Here is a 17239-nt window from a genome sequence, read left to right on the forward strand (position 1 = left end):
TATTATTCAAATCAGATACAAGATAAAATTGAGACATTACAAAAAGTTCGGAATTCCGTTGATCTTCAATCGCGTCCGCTCTTGAAGGATCTCCGTTCTTCTTCGTTTTTCACTACTTCAATCTTGATCATCTCCAATTTTCTATCGTGTAAAAAATGCCCCTTTCTCCATATTCAAATCTCCTGTAAATAGTTCCTGATGATAATTTTTCTCGCGTAAAAGTCCAAAATGCCCTCCGGGATAAGCTGTGCCAAAAACAACACAAAACTAGAAAATCAAGTGCCCAAGCCAACACTCCGTGTCAGACAACACGCTAGGCCGTGTTGGCTTTTGGGGCACAAGGCCTTGACACTCCTGCTCAGGGAGGCTGGCACGGGCTGTGTCAGCTAACACAGGCACCCGTGTCAGCTCCCTGTTTTCCTCTTCCATGCCCCTTCTCCTGACACGGCCCGTGTTAGCCAACACGGGTGCCCGTGTTAGGGCTACTATAGGTCCAATATTCTTCTCCCGACGGGCCCGGAACGTCTGCTTTGCTTGTCTATCCCTCCGGTACATTTGTTTACACCTGAAACCACAAGAACTACCACAAAAGGACATAAAATGGAGTATGATGATGCATATAACATGTACTTAACAAATGGAGACAACAATACCAAACATATAAATAACCAAACAAACAATAAAATAAGTGGACTAATGTGTTACCAACTTCTTACAACGGTGCCGAATGAGTGTCAGAAAACAAGTAGAATTGGAGACTAATCAACTAGTCCAAAAGCATGCGGTGTATCCAAACACAATAATTACTCACTAACCGCTTTATAGTCTGGAATAGTGGATCCTGATAAAATATGGTTACGAACAATCGAGTTTTGGTGGTAGTCTGACAAGTGCCATAATCATGAAAAACTTAATGTGTTGTTCGGAATGAGTTGTTGCATATTTTGTAAAAGGCATTAGGGTTGTGAAATTTTACTTTAACGTATCAAGATTACTTAGATAAGCTTGCATATCCATATTCTCCAATTTTAAAGAGTTGAGTTTGAGGATAACACGATAAAGACAATGGACATCATTGGAAAAGACTTTCTTATCCTTTTCCCAAATCTCATAGAAAGTGGTAAATTCTTGGTAATATGCTTGGAAATTAGTTGTTATGGAAAAACATAACACACTGTATTTAGAGGCATCAATTTGTTTCCACTTATCGCGTTTGGTGGCGGGAATATCAACAAATTGTTTGATTAGGTGATATTCAATCCTTGACCTTGAAACAACATCATGACAACACTATCCCATATGTTCTAGTTAGATGTCATGGTTAGTTTCTCGCACGAGATAAGCAGAAATTTGGTAAACATGACGAAATTGGTGTCTCCCATGAGAGTTTAAGGGTGGAAAAGAAAGTTTGAGTACAAATCTAGAATCAGAACAGAAAACCGAGCAAGGTGGAAAACACAGCTTCCGGATCTAAGGCCATACGTGTCGTCACATGTGATGGGGATGGAGAAGCGTGAGGACCATGCACATGAGCTTTGGTGGCGCGTGTGAGTGATCAATCACCATTTATGCTATATGTTCTGTCACTTGTTCGAAAAAAGTCTAGGTAAACTGTAGGCCTTTATTCTTATTTAATGGGCTTTTGAGTCAATTTCTTTTACCGTTAGTTGATTTAATCATTTCATCATTTTTAAGTTTGATTTCTATTTTCCGCATGTTATGCTTTGGTTGTGTGTCTTTATTGTTTTTCAGGTTCAAATAGATATTCAAGAACGACCAAATGCAGAAACCTAGGAGAATCGCGAAGAATCAGCGAAGTTTTTCCATGCTCCAGTAGGCTTGCTACGGACACCCGTAACACCTGCTACGAGTCATAACAGTGAAGCCTGGGACCAAAAGCTAAAGGCAACAAGAAATAGGGGTGCACTACGGCCACCCGTAGCACCTTCTATGGGCCATATCAATGAGACCTAGACCAAAATCAGAAAGCCACAAGAAACGGGGGTGCACTACCGGCACCCGTAGCCCCTGCTACGGGTCGTAGCGGGCATGCGTACTAAGACCAAATATTTCCCTTTTTGGTGATATTTGAGAACTCGGGGTGTTTTGGTCCATTCAAAACCTGATTTTATTATCTATTTTGGATCTGTTTGAAGAGAGAGAAAGACAAAAGAAACATTTTTTTTCTATTTAAGAGAGTTTTTTAGACAAGCATTGAGAACTTTTTGGCAAGAGAAAAATTACACGATTCAGAGTTGGAGAAAACAAGGGCTTGGGGGAGAGGAGATTTTCATGAACGGAAGCGATCGAAGATCAAATTTCATCTAAGTACTTGTAATGTCTATACTTTATATGTCGATTTCTTTGAACACTCTGAGTAACTAAACCCCCCAATGCTAGGGGATGTCCCTGATTTGAATATGTAATGAACGTGATTTTATATTTACAATAAGAATGTTGTTTTTCATAATTAATTTATTCTCTTGATGTTATTAATGATTTCTCTTTTGGAATAATTGAGATTGATATATAATTATCAATTAGGTTGGATCGTTGTTGGTAATGCTTTTGTGAGAATATTCAGTATTAGATATCACCTAGGATTAGGGACATCCAATAGAAACCATATTATTGTTGATATTATAAGGCTCAATTTCATCGGTAAATTTCTATGGATATAAAGATTAGGGATGAATGATTAAAGGTTTTCTCACTAAGACATTAGGAGAAAACAACCATAAGAACTGATATTAATTATTTAAAATATGTTGTTGCAATATTAATTCAGAGTTGTTACAAGAATAAATCACATACCTTACCTAGCATATTACTAATATCTGTCAAGGCCATTTAAATCATCTATTTATTTTATTCGCAATTATTTTATATAAATTCACACAACAAATCCCAACTTTAGTTTTTGTTTGCTTCAACGACAATTAGAACTCATTATTGATACGCATTCCTTAAAATCGACATTCGAGGAACTTTCCTCATTATTACTACAGAGGAAAAATAATACACTTGCTATTTTTCCGATAAAGTTTTTTTCGCCGTTGCCAGGGACTGCCAAAATATAGATTTTAATTTTAGTTCAATTGAAATTTTGTTGCTCTGCAACTAAAATTTAATTTATGCTAATTCATTTATTTTGGTCTTTATCAATCAATATGTTTCTGATATTTTTATGCAAGGTAAGGCCTCAGCTGAATTTCTTTTTAACGTAGAAATCGAAAGAACTTTGTGTGCAAGACTCAGACAAGCTAGATTAGCAAGACTGGATCAGACAAAGAGTAACCCCCCATTCATTAAAGTTCAGATTCAGAGTCTGAGAAAGAGGCCAAAACAATGGGTGATAATCCACCGCAACCTGAGAGACTATTAGGTGACTATGGGTTGGAAAATGCATCGGGTGGTATGTTAACAATTATGAACCAACCGGTAAATGTGCCTAATTTTCAGCTACATCCCAACACTATTAATCAACTTGAGAGGAGACATTTTTTGGGAAAAATCAACGAAGATGCAAATAAACATTTACAAAGGTTTCTGATTATGAGAACCACTCTAAAGATAGATGGGCACATTGAAGAAGCAAAGAAGTTGAGGATGTTTCTTTTTACCATATTTGAAGATGCAGAAGAATGTTTTTACTCATTACCTACTAGAAGTATTACCACTTGGGAATAAATGGAAACAACTTTTCTGAATGAGTATTTTCCAGCTTCAGTTTTCCCGAGGGAAAAGATACGACATCATGAACTTAAACCAAAAACAAGGTGATTCACTTGGTGATTCATATAGAAGATTCAAGAGGTTACTTGTTGCTTGCCTGACACATTACTTGGATCAGACTGAGAAAATGCAGATGCTTGTCAATGGTCTCTGATTGAAAATAAAACAATTGATTGATACATCAGCTGGTGGCTCATCAATCTTTTCAACAACCACATGTATTAAAAAGATCACCGAGGCAATAACTGTAAATGAGCATTTGGAGTTGTATGATAGGTGTTCAAGAAAATCTGAAAGAGTTATTGATCAGAAGCTTGAAACAAATAAAATAAGGATAGAAGACACAATTGCTGCAGAAGTGGAAAAAAAACTTTAAGCCATGAGTATTGGTAAACAACGGGTAGCTCTAATTCAGCCAGCCCAAAATGTTAGTTGTGAAATTTGTGGTGGTCCTCATTTGTCTGTATACTATGTTGCAACTGCAAAACAAATATAAGAGATACATTTTTGAGGCAGAACAACCCTTATAATAACACGTATAATCCAGGGTGGAAGAATAATCCTAACTTCTCCTGGAAAGATTAGAAAGGGAATGTTCAACAACAGGGTCAAAATTAATACCAGAATCAATTTCAACAACCACAACAACAATAAGCTCCTAAGAAAGCAGATTGGGAAATAGCCATTGAAAATATGGCAACTCACAATATTCAATTCCAAGAAGAGGCCAGAAATAATCAGATAAACACCGCAACTTCTATAAAGAATCTTTAAGTTCAAATGGGACAAATAGCACAACAACTAGCCGGTTCCCAAGCACCAGGTGCGCTACCTAGTGAAACTGTGATAAATCCTAGAGAGCAAAATAATGTGAGTGCTGTTGTGGCCAGAAGTGGTAAGTCTACTGAGAATTATGAGAATAAACAGGTGGAAAAGGACGAGTTGTTAGAAGTGGATTTAGAAATAAGAGATCATGAGAAAAAACAAGATGAGGTTATTGTATTTCCAATGGTGGGGGAAGAGAAGCAGAAAGACCCTAAACCAACCGTCAGACTCCCATATCCTCAAAGAACAAAGAAAAAGAATAATAATGAGAATTTTTTTGAGAAATTCTTTGAGATATTCAAGAAACTTGATATTAACATTCTGTTCTCTGAGGCCTTGGAGAAAATGCCTTTATATGCCAAATTCATGAAAGACATCATCCTACAAACACTGAGTCCATTCTTTTAACTGAAACATGTAGTTCTATTTTATAGGGAATGAAGATACCAATGAAGAAGAAAAATAGAGGATCAATTATTATTCCTTGCACTATAGGAAATAGAAATTTCAAAAGGCGCTTATTAATTTAGGAGCTAGTGTCAGTTTGATGCCTTTATCTATTTACAAAAAATGGGTTTTGGCACAGTTCAAGACACTAGGATGACACTACAGTTTACGAATCACTCAGTTAAGCGGCCTTACGGAGTGATAGAAGATGTTCTGGTGAAGATAGAAAAAATTCTCTTCCCGGTAGACTTTGTAATTCTTGAGATTCCTAAAGATGAAGAGATTCATATCACTTTAGGCAGACCATTTCTAGAGAGGGGAAGATGTATGATAGAAATAGAAGAAGGTACGGTGACTCTAAAAGTCTATGATGAAGAATTGAAGATTGATGTTCGAAACACTATGAAATACAAAGATGATGTTGGTATCAGTCATACCATAGAGGTAATAGATCAAGTGATTGCTCAGGGTAGTCCAATGAAGACACCACAAGTACCTTTGAAACGGGTCTTGAGCCTGTCAATTTTTGAAAATGATGAAAAGAGGGATGGGATAGAATCTGAAGTGCTAACCATGATGAAAGCACAACCTCAGTGGATTAGATCGAAACCACGCCGGTGGGAAGATTTAAGACCACCACAATCCTCAGAAGAAAAATAAGAACCCGAGAAAAGCAACTACCAGAGCATCTCAAATATGTTTTTCTTGACACTGAAGAGAAGTTCCCATCTATAATAAATTCTAGTTGCAAAAGTTTCCAATAGGAAAAACTCATCCAAGTACTTAAAAAACACAAGAGTGCTATTGGATGGGCAATTGAATATTTGAAAGGTATTAGCTCGACAGGTTGCATGCATAAGATACTGATGTAGGATGATCATAAGCCAGTTGCCCAACCACAAAGGAGACTTAATCCCGCTATGAAAGAAGTGGTTCGCAAAGAAGTTGTGAAGTTGTTGATAGCACATGGGTGAGTCTCGTGCATGTGGTACCAAAGAAGGGAGGAACTATCATCATCATGAATGAAAAAATGAGCTGATTCCCACAAGAACTGTCACGGGTTGGAGAGTGTGCATAGATTAAAGAAGGTTGAACATTTCAACTAGAAAATACCACTTTCCTCTAGCATTCATTGATCAAATGTTGGAAAGCTTAGTTGGTCATGACTACTATTGTTTCCTTGATGAATATTCAGGATATAATCAAATTGCAGTAGCTCCTGAAGATTAAGAGAAGACATAATTCACATGTCCATATGGTATCTTTACTTACAGAAGGATGCCATTTGGGTTGTGTAATGCACCCGCTACATTTCAAAGGTGTATGGCAATCATTTTCGCTCACATGCTTGAAAAACATATGGAAGTGTTCATGGATGATTTTTCTGTTTTAAGTTCTTCTTTTGATAAATGTTTAACTAACTTGTCTCTTGTTTTAGAAAGATGCCAGTAAACCAACCTGATTCTCAATTGGGAGAAATGTCATTTCATGGTGCATGAAGGCATAGTCTTAGGGCACAAAATTTCCCAGAGGGGAATAAAAGTTGACAAAGTAAAAATGGAGATAATATCAAATCTCCCACCTCTCGAGAATGAGAAAGGCATCAGAAGTTTCTTGGGACATGCAAGTTTTTATCGCAGGTTCATAAGAGACTTCTCTAAAATAGCCAAATTATTAACTAGTTTTCTTGTGAAAGACAAGTTTTTCATGTTTGATAAAGAATGTTCCGATGCTTTTGAAACATTGAAGAGTAAGTTAATGTCAGCACCAGTAGTGATTGCCCCCGATTGGTCTCTACCATTCAAAATCATGTGTGATGCTAGTGACAATGCAATAGGGACAATATTGGGACAACGAAGAGATAAGCTATTACATGTGATTTATTATGCTAGTCATGTTTTAAATCCTGCTCAGATGAATTGTGCAACTACCGAGAAGGAGTTGCTAGTAGTGGTTTATGCTTTTGATAAGTTCAGGTCGTACCTGTTAGGATCTAAAGTAATTATTTATACTGACCATGCTACTTTGAAGTATTTGTTTGCTAAGAAGGAATCAAAGCCAAGGCTTCTGATATGGATCCTACTCCTTCAGTAGTTTGATCTGGAAATCCGGGATAAAAAAGGTGTGAAAATACTGCTGCTGATTACTTATCACGAATGTCCCAATTTGAAGAGACAAAAGAGAAACATCCTATTTAGGATGAATTTGCTGATGAATGCATCTTGGCTATTACTGATATCCCATGGTTCGTAGAATATGTGAATTATTTGGTAGATAGTGTAATCCATGATGGTTTTGATTATAACAAAAAGAAAAAGTTTTTGCATGATTACAGGTTGTATTTGTGGGATGACCCATTCTTGTACAAGAAGGGGAAAATGGGTTGGTTCAAAGATGGATTACATTTTAGTGGCGATAGGACAATATCAAAAGTCCTCCAATCAGGGTTGTATTGGCCTACGCTTTTCAAGGATGCCCACTACATTGTTCAGGAATGTGACAAATGTTAGAGAACATGTAACATTTCAAAGAGAAATCAGATGCCTTAAAAACCCATGTTGTAGGTAGAGTTATTTGATGTATGAGGCATAGATTTTATGGGACCATTTCCATCGACGTTTGGAAAAAAAAAATATTTTTGTAGTAGTGGATTATGTGTCTAAATGGGTAGAAACGGTGAGCTTTCCCATTAATGATGCTAAAATGGTTGTTAAGTTTCTAAGGGACAACATCTTTGCAAGGTTTAGAGTACCGAGAGCATTGATAAGCGATGAAGGAACACATTTTCTAAATCGCCTCATGGAAAACCTGCTCAAGAAGTACAATGTAAAACAAAAAATTGCCACTCCTTACCATCCTCAAACTAGTGGCCAAGTGGAAGTTTCTAATGGGCAACTCAAGCAAATACTAGAAAAGATTGTGAACTCCTCCAAGAAGGATTGGGCAACCAATTTGGATGATGCATTGTGGGCCTACAGAACCACATACAAAACTCCAATAGGTATGTCTTCGTATCAGTTAGTTTATGGAAAAGTGTCATTTTCCTTTAGAGTTGGAGCGCAAAGCATTATGGGTGTCAAAATTTCTGAATTATGATCTCTCAAAAGCGGGAGATTCCATAATCTTTCAACTTCATGAGTTGGAAGATTTCAGGAATCAAGCTTATGAAAATGCAAAACTTTATAAAGAACAAACAAAAAAATGGCATGATCGAAAGATTCAAAGGAAGGAATTTTAGGAAGGACAACTGGTTCTCTTGTTTAATTCCAGGTTGAAACTGTTTCTTGGGAAGTTGAAGTCTAGACGGTCAGGGCCATTTGTTGTCAATAAAGTGTCATGATGCAATAGAATTGAAAAATCAGGCGAATGGGGACACTTTTAAAGTCAATGGGCAGAGAGTGAGGCCTTATCACCAAGGAAAAGGAATTGTCCTGGTAGAGGATGTTCGTCTCAAAGGATAGTGTGGTAAACTATCAACCCACAATTTTAATTACTGAGCTATTTAATTTTTGTTATTTGTTTTGTTACTTAGTCAGGTGATAAATAGGTTCTTACACGGGGAAACAGAAGGGGATACATTTAAAAATTGAAGATGCGTCGATATAGAGAATTGTACCCAGAATAAAGAAATCGCACAGTTAAGAAAAACAAGAGTTGGAGGAGGTATCAGACACCTACTACGGGTGCATGTAGCATGTGCTACGACTCGTAGCATGCCAGAATCAAACCACTCTAAAACCAACAGGAAGTCATCCAAAAACATCCTCCTACTACGATCGCCCATAAAAACTGCTACGGCCTATAGCAGGCAGTACCTTCAGACCGTCTAACTTCACAAAATTCAGCACTAGGATGAAGTCTACTACGGGTGCCCGTAGCGGCTGCTACGACCCGTAGCAGGTCCAGCGAGGGAAATTCAATTATTTTTTAAACTAAGAATTTGGTTAGATTGTCCACCTTCTCTCACATTGGCCCCACTCACCATTTAACACCTAATAAACTCCCATCATATCCAATTAACCCTGATCAAATCACAATTTTTACCATTCACTCTTTCTCTCTCTCTATCAAATCTTACCATCTTCATCTCTTATTTCCCTTCATTCTCTTCAAATACCTAAAACTCCATTAACACCCAAGCCTATAGTTTCTACCTTTATCATCATACCCATTCCAAACCTCAAACACCCTTCACAAAACCTTCATATTTCCCTCCTCATCAATATTTCGGGTACCAAATTCTCAAAAGCTCACATTCAAAACCATCAATTTTCAAAGGTGACAACATCCCTCCAAAGAGGACTACTACAGGAAAACATGTAGCAAAATCCTCAAGAGCACGAAAGTACAATACCCGTACACCTAATCCTCACAACATTGTTTTTGAAGACGATGGTCAAGCGAAAAGGTACTCAGTACTCGCTCGGCAAAAAATCACTCCAACTAGGTATATGTGTGAACGGACCTTAACTGATTTATGCTTGAAATATGAGGTTGATCGGATGTTCCATGTGATAGGTTTGTTAGAATTTATGCATTTTGAAGCGCCAATCTTTGAGCGTATTACTCTTGAATTCTTGAGCACTCTTGATTTTCAGTTGCAGAAAAGAAGGCTTGGAAATGTGAGGTACTACTTTGGTACTCTTAAATTCCACCTATTTAACGAAAACCATGAGTTATCAGTTGAGGAATTCGGAAGTATCCTCAAGCTGCCTATTTACGAACCTAAAGATGTTTCAGATGACTTTCCTATAAAACAATTATGGACTGACACTACAGGTAGTTCAAGGTACGTTTCTGCAATCGCCAAAGCTTCGATAATTCAAAATACCTATTTTCGGTACGCCCAAAAAGGCCTTGCTTACACTCTTTTCATCTGAGGCGATAGTACCAGGGTGGCCACTCAAAGAGAATTATTTTTCCTTCATGCCATGGTCACTAATGAGATAGTCAATGCCGGTGCATTCACGACTAGTTATTTGGGACGAGTTGCTCGTGCACCCATCGATGGAATTTCCGTGGGGGGTATGATTACCGAAATTTCTGAGCATCTCAGATTTCTACCCATAACAGTTACTCGCTGATGAGCCGTAGCCGGTTTATTCTTGAACTACCTGACCCGAGTAGAGTAAGTATTACTCATCGCACTAACTAGTTGTATACAAGTGTCGTCCCCGAAGAAGAGGACGACCATAATGTTGATGATTTTGTTTTAGGGGAAACCATTGAGGAAGATGCCACTTTCCAACAACAGTTTATACCCTCATGCGAGGATCCAACCCAACAAGGTACCAGGTCATTCATTATGGATAATGACCGGTGGGTGTGGATGCAATCTGAGCTTGGATACTTAAGAGCCGAGAAAACAAGGAAAGGGGTAGAGAAAATTCGGCAAGGGGCCATTTTGGAGGATATGAAAACCATGATGCAACAATTGATGTTGCATTTCCCTCCGCCTCCTCAGTAAGGATCACTGTGAGTCACCCTTCTCTCTCTTCTCCTAAAACATTGGGGCCAATGTTTAGTTCAAGTTTGGGGGGGGGGGGGGGAGGGGTTACTATTTTTGTTGTTTGTTCTTGTTGTTTCCATTATTTATCTTTTGTTTGTGTGTTTTGTTTAAGTGTTTTAAGTAGTACAATTTCTTGGTTTCATTGTTTGAATAAGTGATGAACTCTAGTGATAATGGATGCAAAGAGTCACTTAGACGGAATGCTTGGTTGCTTTCTATTGAATTCCCCCCAAAATGTTGATACTTATAAAGATGATTGGACACAACTTTCTTGAGCTCACTAACAGAGGAACCATGTGCATCCCAAACTAAGAGGGAAACTTCATCGCACTAGAGGTACTATTGACTTTGCCAACTTTACCTAACATGGTGAGAGTAGAAAAGGCCAAACACAATATTCATCATGAGAGATGATTCATGTATGTCTCTATCACTCAGAGTTTATGTAAGTTCTTTTTGAATATCACTACATTATTACACACACTGAGGCAAGTTGTTTCTTTTATTCCTGAACCTTTCGAACCATCCCTAGTAATTATTATCCCTTGTTCACCCCATTTGAGCCAGTATTCCATTGTTTGTATGTATTACCACATTATTATAACTCATGGCCCAAACACTTCCATACCCTATTCAGAGTGATTATTATTATTCTTTACCTTGTGTTTCATTTTAAGTTTGGGGTAGCCCCACAAAAGTTGAATAAGGTGAGTGCAAAAAAAAATGAAAAAAATGATGAACGAAAAAAAAAAGAATCTGATGGCACAAGCTGACATGTGAACTAATACTTCTATGTGGAAGTGTGGTGGGGAAATCAAATGCGAAAATAGGGGACCCTGAAGGCATAAGCAATAGTAAGTTGCGAAAGATCTCAGCAGTATTGTGGTAAGCGTTGAATCTTCAACTATTTTTTGGGGTGATATGATGTTTCTTTTGTCCGAAACATTCCTCGAGGAAAAGCACAAGCTAAGTTTGGGGTTGTGATCAATCACTATTTATGCTATATGTTATGTCACTTGTTCGGAAAAAATCCAGCTAAATTGTAGGACTTTGTTCTTATTTAGTGGTATTTTGAGTCAGTTTCTTTTACCGTTAGTTGATTTAATCATTTCATCGTTTTTAAGTTTTATTTCTATTTTCCGCATGTTATGCTTTGGTTGTGCGTCTTTACTATTTTTCAGGTTCAAACAGGTATTCAAGAACGATCGGATGCAGAAACCTAGGAGAACCGCGAAGAACCGGAGAAGTTTATCCATGATCCAGTAGGCTTGCTACGACCACCCGTAGTACCTACTATGGGCCATAGCAGTGAAGCCTGGGACCAAAAGCTAAAGGCCACAAGAAATAGGGGTGCACTACGGCCACCTGTAGCACCTGCTACGGGCCGTAACAGTGAGACCTTGACCAAAAGCTAAAAGCCACAAGAAAAATGGGTGCACTACGGGCAACCGTAGCGAGCATGCATGCTGAGACCAAATATTTCCTTTTTTGGTGAAATTTGAGAACTCTGGGTGTTTTGGTCCATTCAAAACATGATTTTATTGTCTATTTTGGATATGTTTGAAGAGAGAGAAAGACAAAAGACGCAATTTTTCTATTTAAGGGAGTTTTTTAGACAAGAATTGAGAACTTTTTGACAAGAGAAAAATTACACGATTTTGAATTGGAGAAAACAAGGGCTTGGGAGAGAGGAGTTTTTCATGAACATAAGCAATTGAAGATCAAATTTCATCTAAGTACTTGTAATGTATACACTTTATATTTCAATTTCTTTGAATATTATGAGTAGCTAAACCCCTAATGCTAGGGGCGTGTCCCTGATTTAAATCTTTAATAACTGTGATTTTATATTTACAATAACAATGTTGTTTTTCATAATTAATTTATTATCTTGATGTTCTTAATGCTTTCTCTTTTAGAATAATAGGGATTGATATATGATTATCAATTAGGTTGGACCGCGGTTGGTAATTCTTTCGTGAGAAAACTCTATAGTAGATATCACCTAGGATTAGGGATATCTGATAGAAACCATATTATTCTTGATATTATAAGGCTTAATTTCATCGGTAAATTTCTATGGACATAGAGATTAGGGATGAATGATTAAATATTTTCTCACTAAGACATTAGGAGAAAACAACCGTATGAATTGGTATTAATTATTTGAAATATATTGTTGCAATATTTATTCAGAGATGTTACATGAATAAATCACACACCTTCCCTAGCATATTACTAATATCTGTCAAAGCCATTTAAATCATATATTTATTTTATTCGTAATTATTTTATATAAATTTGCATAACAAATCCCAACTTTAGTTTTTATTTGATTGAACGAAAATTAGAACTCATTATTGATATGCAGTCCTTGAGATCAATATTCGAGGAACTTTCCTCATTATCACTACAAAGGCAAAATATTAAGACGGTGGTTGAAAGTGATTTTCTAGGGACAGGCTGAACCTGAGAAGACGGTTCTGTATGCATAAGTGGTGTGTTAGAAATTATAAGGAATTAGTGGCAACGACGATGGCTGGCGGTACGGAAAGGTTGTTAGGGCATAAAACAAGGGATTGCAAAACCCTTAACTTTTGATACCATATTGAAATGATATTTTGTGTATAATGTTGTGTGTCTAATGAGATTATATTGAGTATGTATTTATACTCATATGGGTTGTACACAATAAGGTAAAACAAGGTTCTAGTTAAATGTCAAAGTCAAAGATAACGTAGCAAGGAACTAAAGGCTTTAGAGATGCGAAAGAGAGGAAATGTGAAAGCTCATCAATCCAATTGCACTTACATAAGAGCACTTTAAATATAACATGGATTCAACCTCGGGCATAACCCAATTTTTTTGTAGAGTACCGCAATCATCATTTTATTTTGTATAGCATGGAAAATTACTAATGTTGTATGCACTCCAAGTTATTACGTTAAACTTAGGCATATATGAAATCCATTTAATTGTCACTCCTATCTTTAGAAAGTCTTTCACTAAACCAATTTATGAAACTTTTATTATGCTATATCAACATTCATTTTTCACTCATCCGGGGGACTTTTTCTTTGATAAATCTTTTGTGAGCGGATAAGTAAGGTTGAAATTCATCAATGTTATTCAATATATATAAATATGCTTGAAGAACTACATCCTGGGCCATTGAATTAATATTTAAACCTTTAGTTTCTTTAAATTCATATCTTCCATCACGTCGAGACATAGGAATTCATATAGAGTCTCTTCTGGAAAATAGTTTGAACACAACTCAATAGCTTCTTTTGTGATGTATATTTTAACATTTGAAGCTTATATATGGTGATGATCCTTTGTTTAACCTTTAAAGATCTTCATGCATCACTCTACTAGTTACATACACCTTAAATAAACTACGCCACAAATTCTAATCTCCTTGATTAGATGAATAATTAAGTGAAGCACAATGTCACAAAATGATGGAGGAATATACATCTCCAATTGACACAAGATAATTGCAGCTTCATGTTCCAACTCATCTAAATTTCTTGGATCATATATTTTATTATAAATAGAATTAAAGAATAAATAAAATCTAATTATAGTTTCCCTTACATTTTTTTTAAAAATGCCACGAATAGCTACCGATAGAAGTTGTTGTATCAAGACATGTCAATCATTAGATTTTAAGCCAATTAATTTGAGATCTTCATTGAAACGCGATTCTAGTTAAGTGTCAAAGTCAAAGTCTTGAGTGAAAGAGATGTGAAAGAGAGGAAATGTGAAAGCTCATAAGATTAGGGCTATGAAAGAGAGGAAATGTGAAAGCTCATCAATCCGTCTTAAGTGATCAATGTCTGTAAATGTATAAGGAGAACTCTCGACTTTACTAAGGCAAATCAATCACACACACACGCACAAGCACACACACACACGTCAACATGCATGTACACATACACACACAATGAAAATCATCTCTTAATTTTATAAAATCACCATTTTTTAAAGCCTATCAAATTTGTTAGGGATCTGTCTAATGAATTAGAAGCAAGTTTTACAAAGGATAATCGATTGAGCCTTTGGAGTAGTAGATTATTTCACTTTGTAACACATAAAACTGTTTAGAGAAGTCCCTTAAATTATTGGAAATAGATTGGAATCAAAACCTTCCATTTTGGGGTGCCACAAACGATTATGCCTTTACCATAATTAATTATGAGGCTTAATTAGCCCATGAATTGTTTCTTAATTTACACCATGTTTTGTCCTAAAAATATAGGGATTTTTTAACATTTCAAATCATATAGAAAGCGTCGTTTGATCCCTCTTTTCACTATCCACTCTTTTTCCACAAATCTCTCTTTTCTCACTTTATTTTTGCCTTAGTGACTTGAAGTGAATTTTTGCTTTGTGAGGATAATTGTTTCTGGTGTGGGGTAAAGTTATAAATTATTCCAGAGAGTATTATATCTTGTGTAATATTTTCCTTGTAAGAAGGTGTTGTTTGGTTGTGATCTAAACCATTAAAAGCTCATATTTGGTTGTAGAGTTAAACCAAGTAAAACCTCTGTTTGGTTAGGGAGATCCCCATACTTAAAATATTCAGCAGGTTCATGAGCTTAGCCATATGTTTAAATATATCTCATGGTTTGTGAGTTTAATTTGTGCTCAAATATACCTTTGGTAACACCATATTACTATATCATTTTGTCAACCGTAGTAATATCTCATTTTTAACGCGTCTGATTTGTTTATTGAAAGACTTTCCATCACGGTTCATAGTTGGATGAAAGCTGATAGATTAGCTCTGATATATGAGAAATGAGTTCTTGAATTCCTTGAATTCGCGGAACAAAATATTACCGACAATAATGGTCTCTTTTATTGTCCTTGTATTAATTGCGGGAATATAAAAAAAGTTCAAAGGAAGAAATATTACATCACCTATATTATGATGGAATATGTTAAAATTATACAACACACGTGTGGCATGGAGAAGTGGATAAAAATTGAAATGCGATGTCACAAATTCATGAAGCTGATGAAGATATGGATGATCGACTAGAAGATATGATCAGTGATATTGGAGAATCATCTTTTATGAAAACCCATATTTATGATAATTTATTTAGTGATAAGAATGCACCTTTATATAAGGAGTGCACAAGTTTTACATGATTGTCAGTATTGTTAATTTTTTTAAATTTGAATACCAAAAATGGGTGGTCAGATAAAAGTTTCACGAAATTGCTTGATTTGTTGAAACAAATGCTATCAGAAGATAACAATTTGTCGGATCGTTGTTATGAGGACAAGAAGATATTATGTCCAATGGGTTTGGAGTATATCAAAAAATACATGCACACATAATGATTGCATATTATATAGGAAAGAGTATGAAAATTTGGATCAATGTCCGGAATATGGTGAGTTATGCTACAAGTTGAAGGACAACAATGGTGATGACAAAGACAATGTTGGCAAGAATCGTCCTCATGCTAAAGTGTAATGTTAATTGCCAATAAATTCAAGGTTCAAGAGACTTTTTTCTAAGGAGGATGATGCAAAGAATATTAGAGGGCATGCAAGTAAAATAAAATATGATGGAAACATTCACCATGTAGTCGATTCTTTGTAATGGAAGAAAATTGATTCGTTGTTTCCAGATTTTGGCCTTGATCCAAGAAAACTTAGGCTTGGGTTTGCTACATATGAAATGAACCCCTTTGGTAATCGGAGTACTAACCATTCTTCGTGTCCTGTTCTTCTCATGATGTACAACATATCTCATTGGTTATGTATGGAGCGCAAGTATATGATGTTAAGTATGATGATTTCTTGACCAAAACAGAATGGAAATGACATAGATGTTTATCTAAGTCCATTAGTTGAGGATTTAAGACTATTTTGGGAGGAAGGCATTGACGTTGATGATGCATATTTTGGTGAAAAGTTTAAGATGTATGTTAATTTGCACAATCAATGACTTTCCTGCATATGGTAATTTGGCTGGATAGAGTGTCAAATGACATAAAGCATGTCCTATATGTGAATCTAATACCTGTTTTCACCAACTTGATTTTGGAAAAATATCGTTTACCTTGGGAATCAGAAATTTCTAAAACCCAACATCCTCATCGTAGATTGCAAAAGGCTTTTAACAGAGAGCAGAAGTTTGAAATCGATCATAAACCTTTAACTGACGATGAAGTTTATCAATGAAAAGAACACCTTACTATTGTCTTTGGAAATAATATAAAAGGCCTCATTGGGAGAAATATTTGGAAAAAGAGTTCGGTGTTCTTTGATCTTCCATATTGGTCCAGCCTCGATGTAAGACATTGTCTTGATGTAATGCATATGGAGAAAAATGTGTGTGATAGTTTGATAGGAACACTTATAAAAATTCTGGGAAAGACTAAAGATAGTAAGAATTCCCGTTTATATATGGTGGAGATGGATATACGACAACAATTGGATCCAGAAGATAGAGGAAAAAGAACTTATTTGCTTCTGGCATGTTACACTCTATCTAAAAAGGAAAAGAAAAGTTTTTGAGAGTTTTTGCATGGTATCAACGTTCCACAAGGTTACTCATCAAACATCAAGAAACTTGTACCAATGAAAGATCTCAAGTTAAATGACTTAAAATATCATGATTGTCATATCTTGATGCAACAACTTCTACTAGTGGCTATATGTGGCATCCTTCCAAAAAATGTAAGAGTAACAATAACC

The sequence above is a fragment of the Lathyrus oleraceus genome, chromosome 4 (genome assembly GCF_024323335.1).
Source record: "Lathyrus oleraceus cultivar Zhongwan6 chromosome 4, CAAS_Psat_ZW6_1.0, whole genome shotgun sequence".
Classification (NCBI taxonomy): domain Eukaryota; kingdom Viridiplantae; phylum Streptophyta; class Magnoliopsida; order Fabales; family Fabaceae; genus Lathyrus; species Lathyrus oleraceus.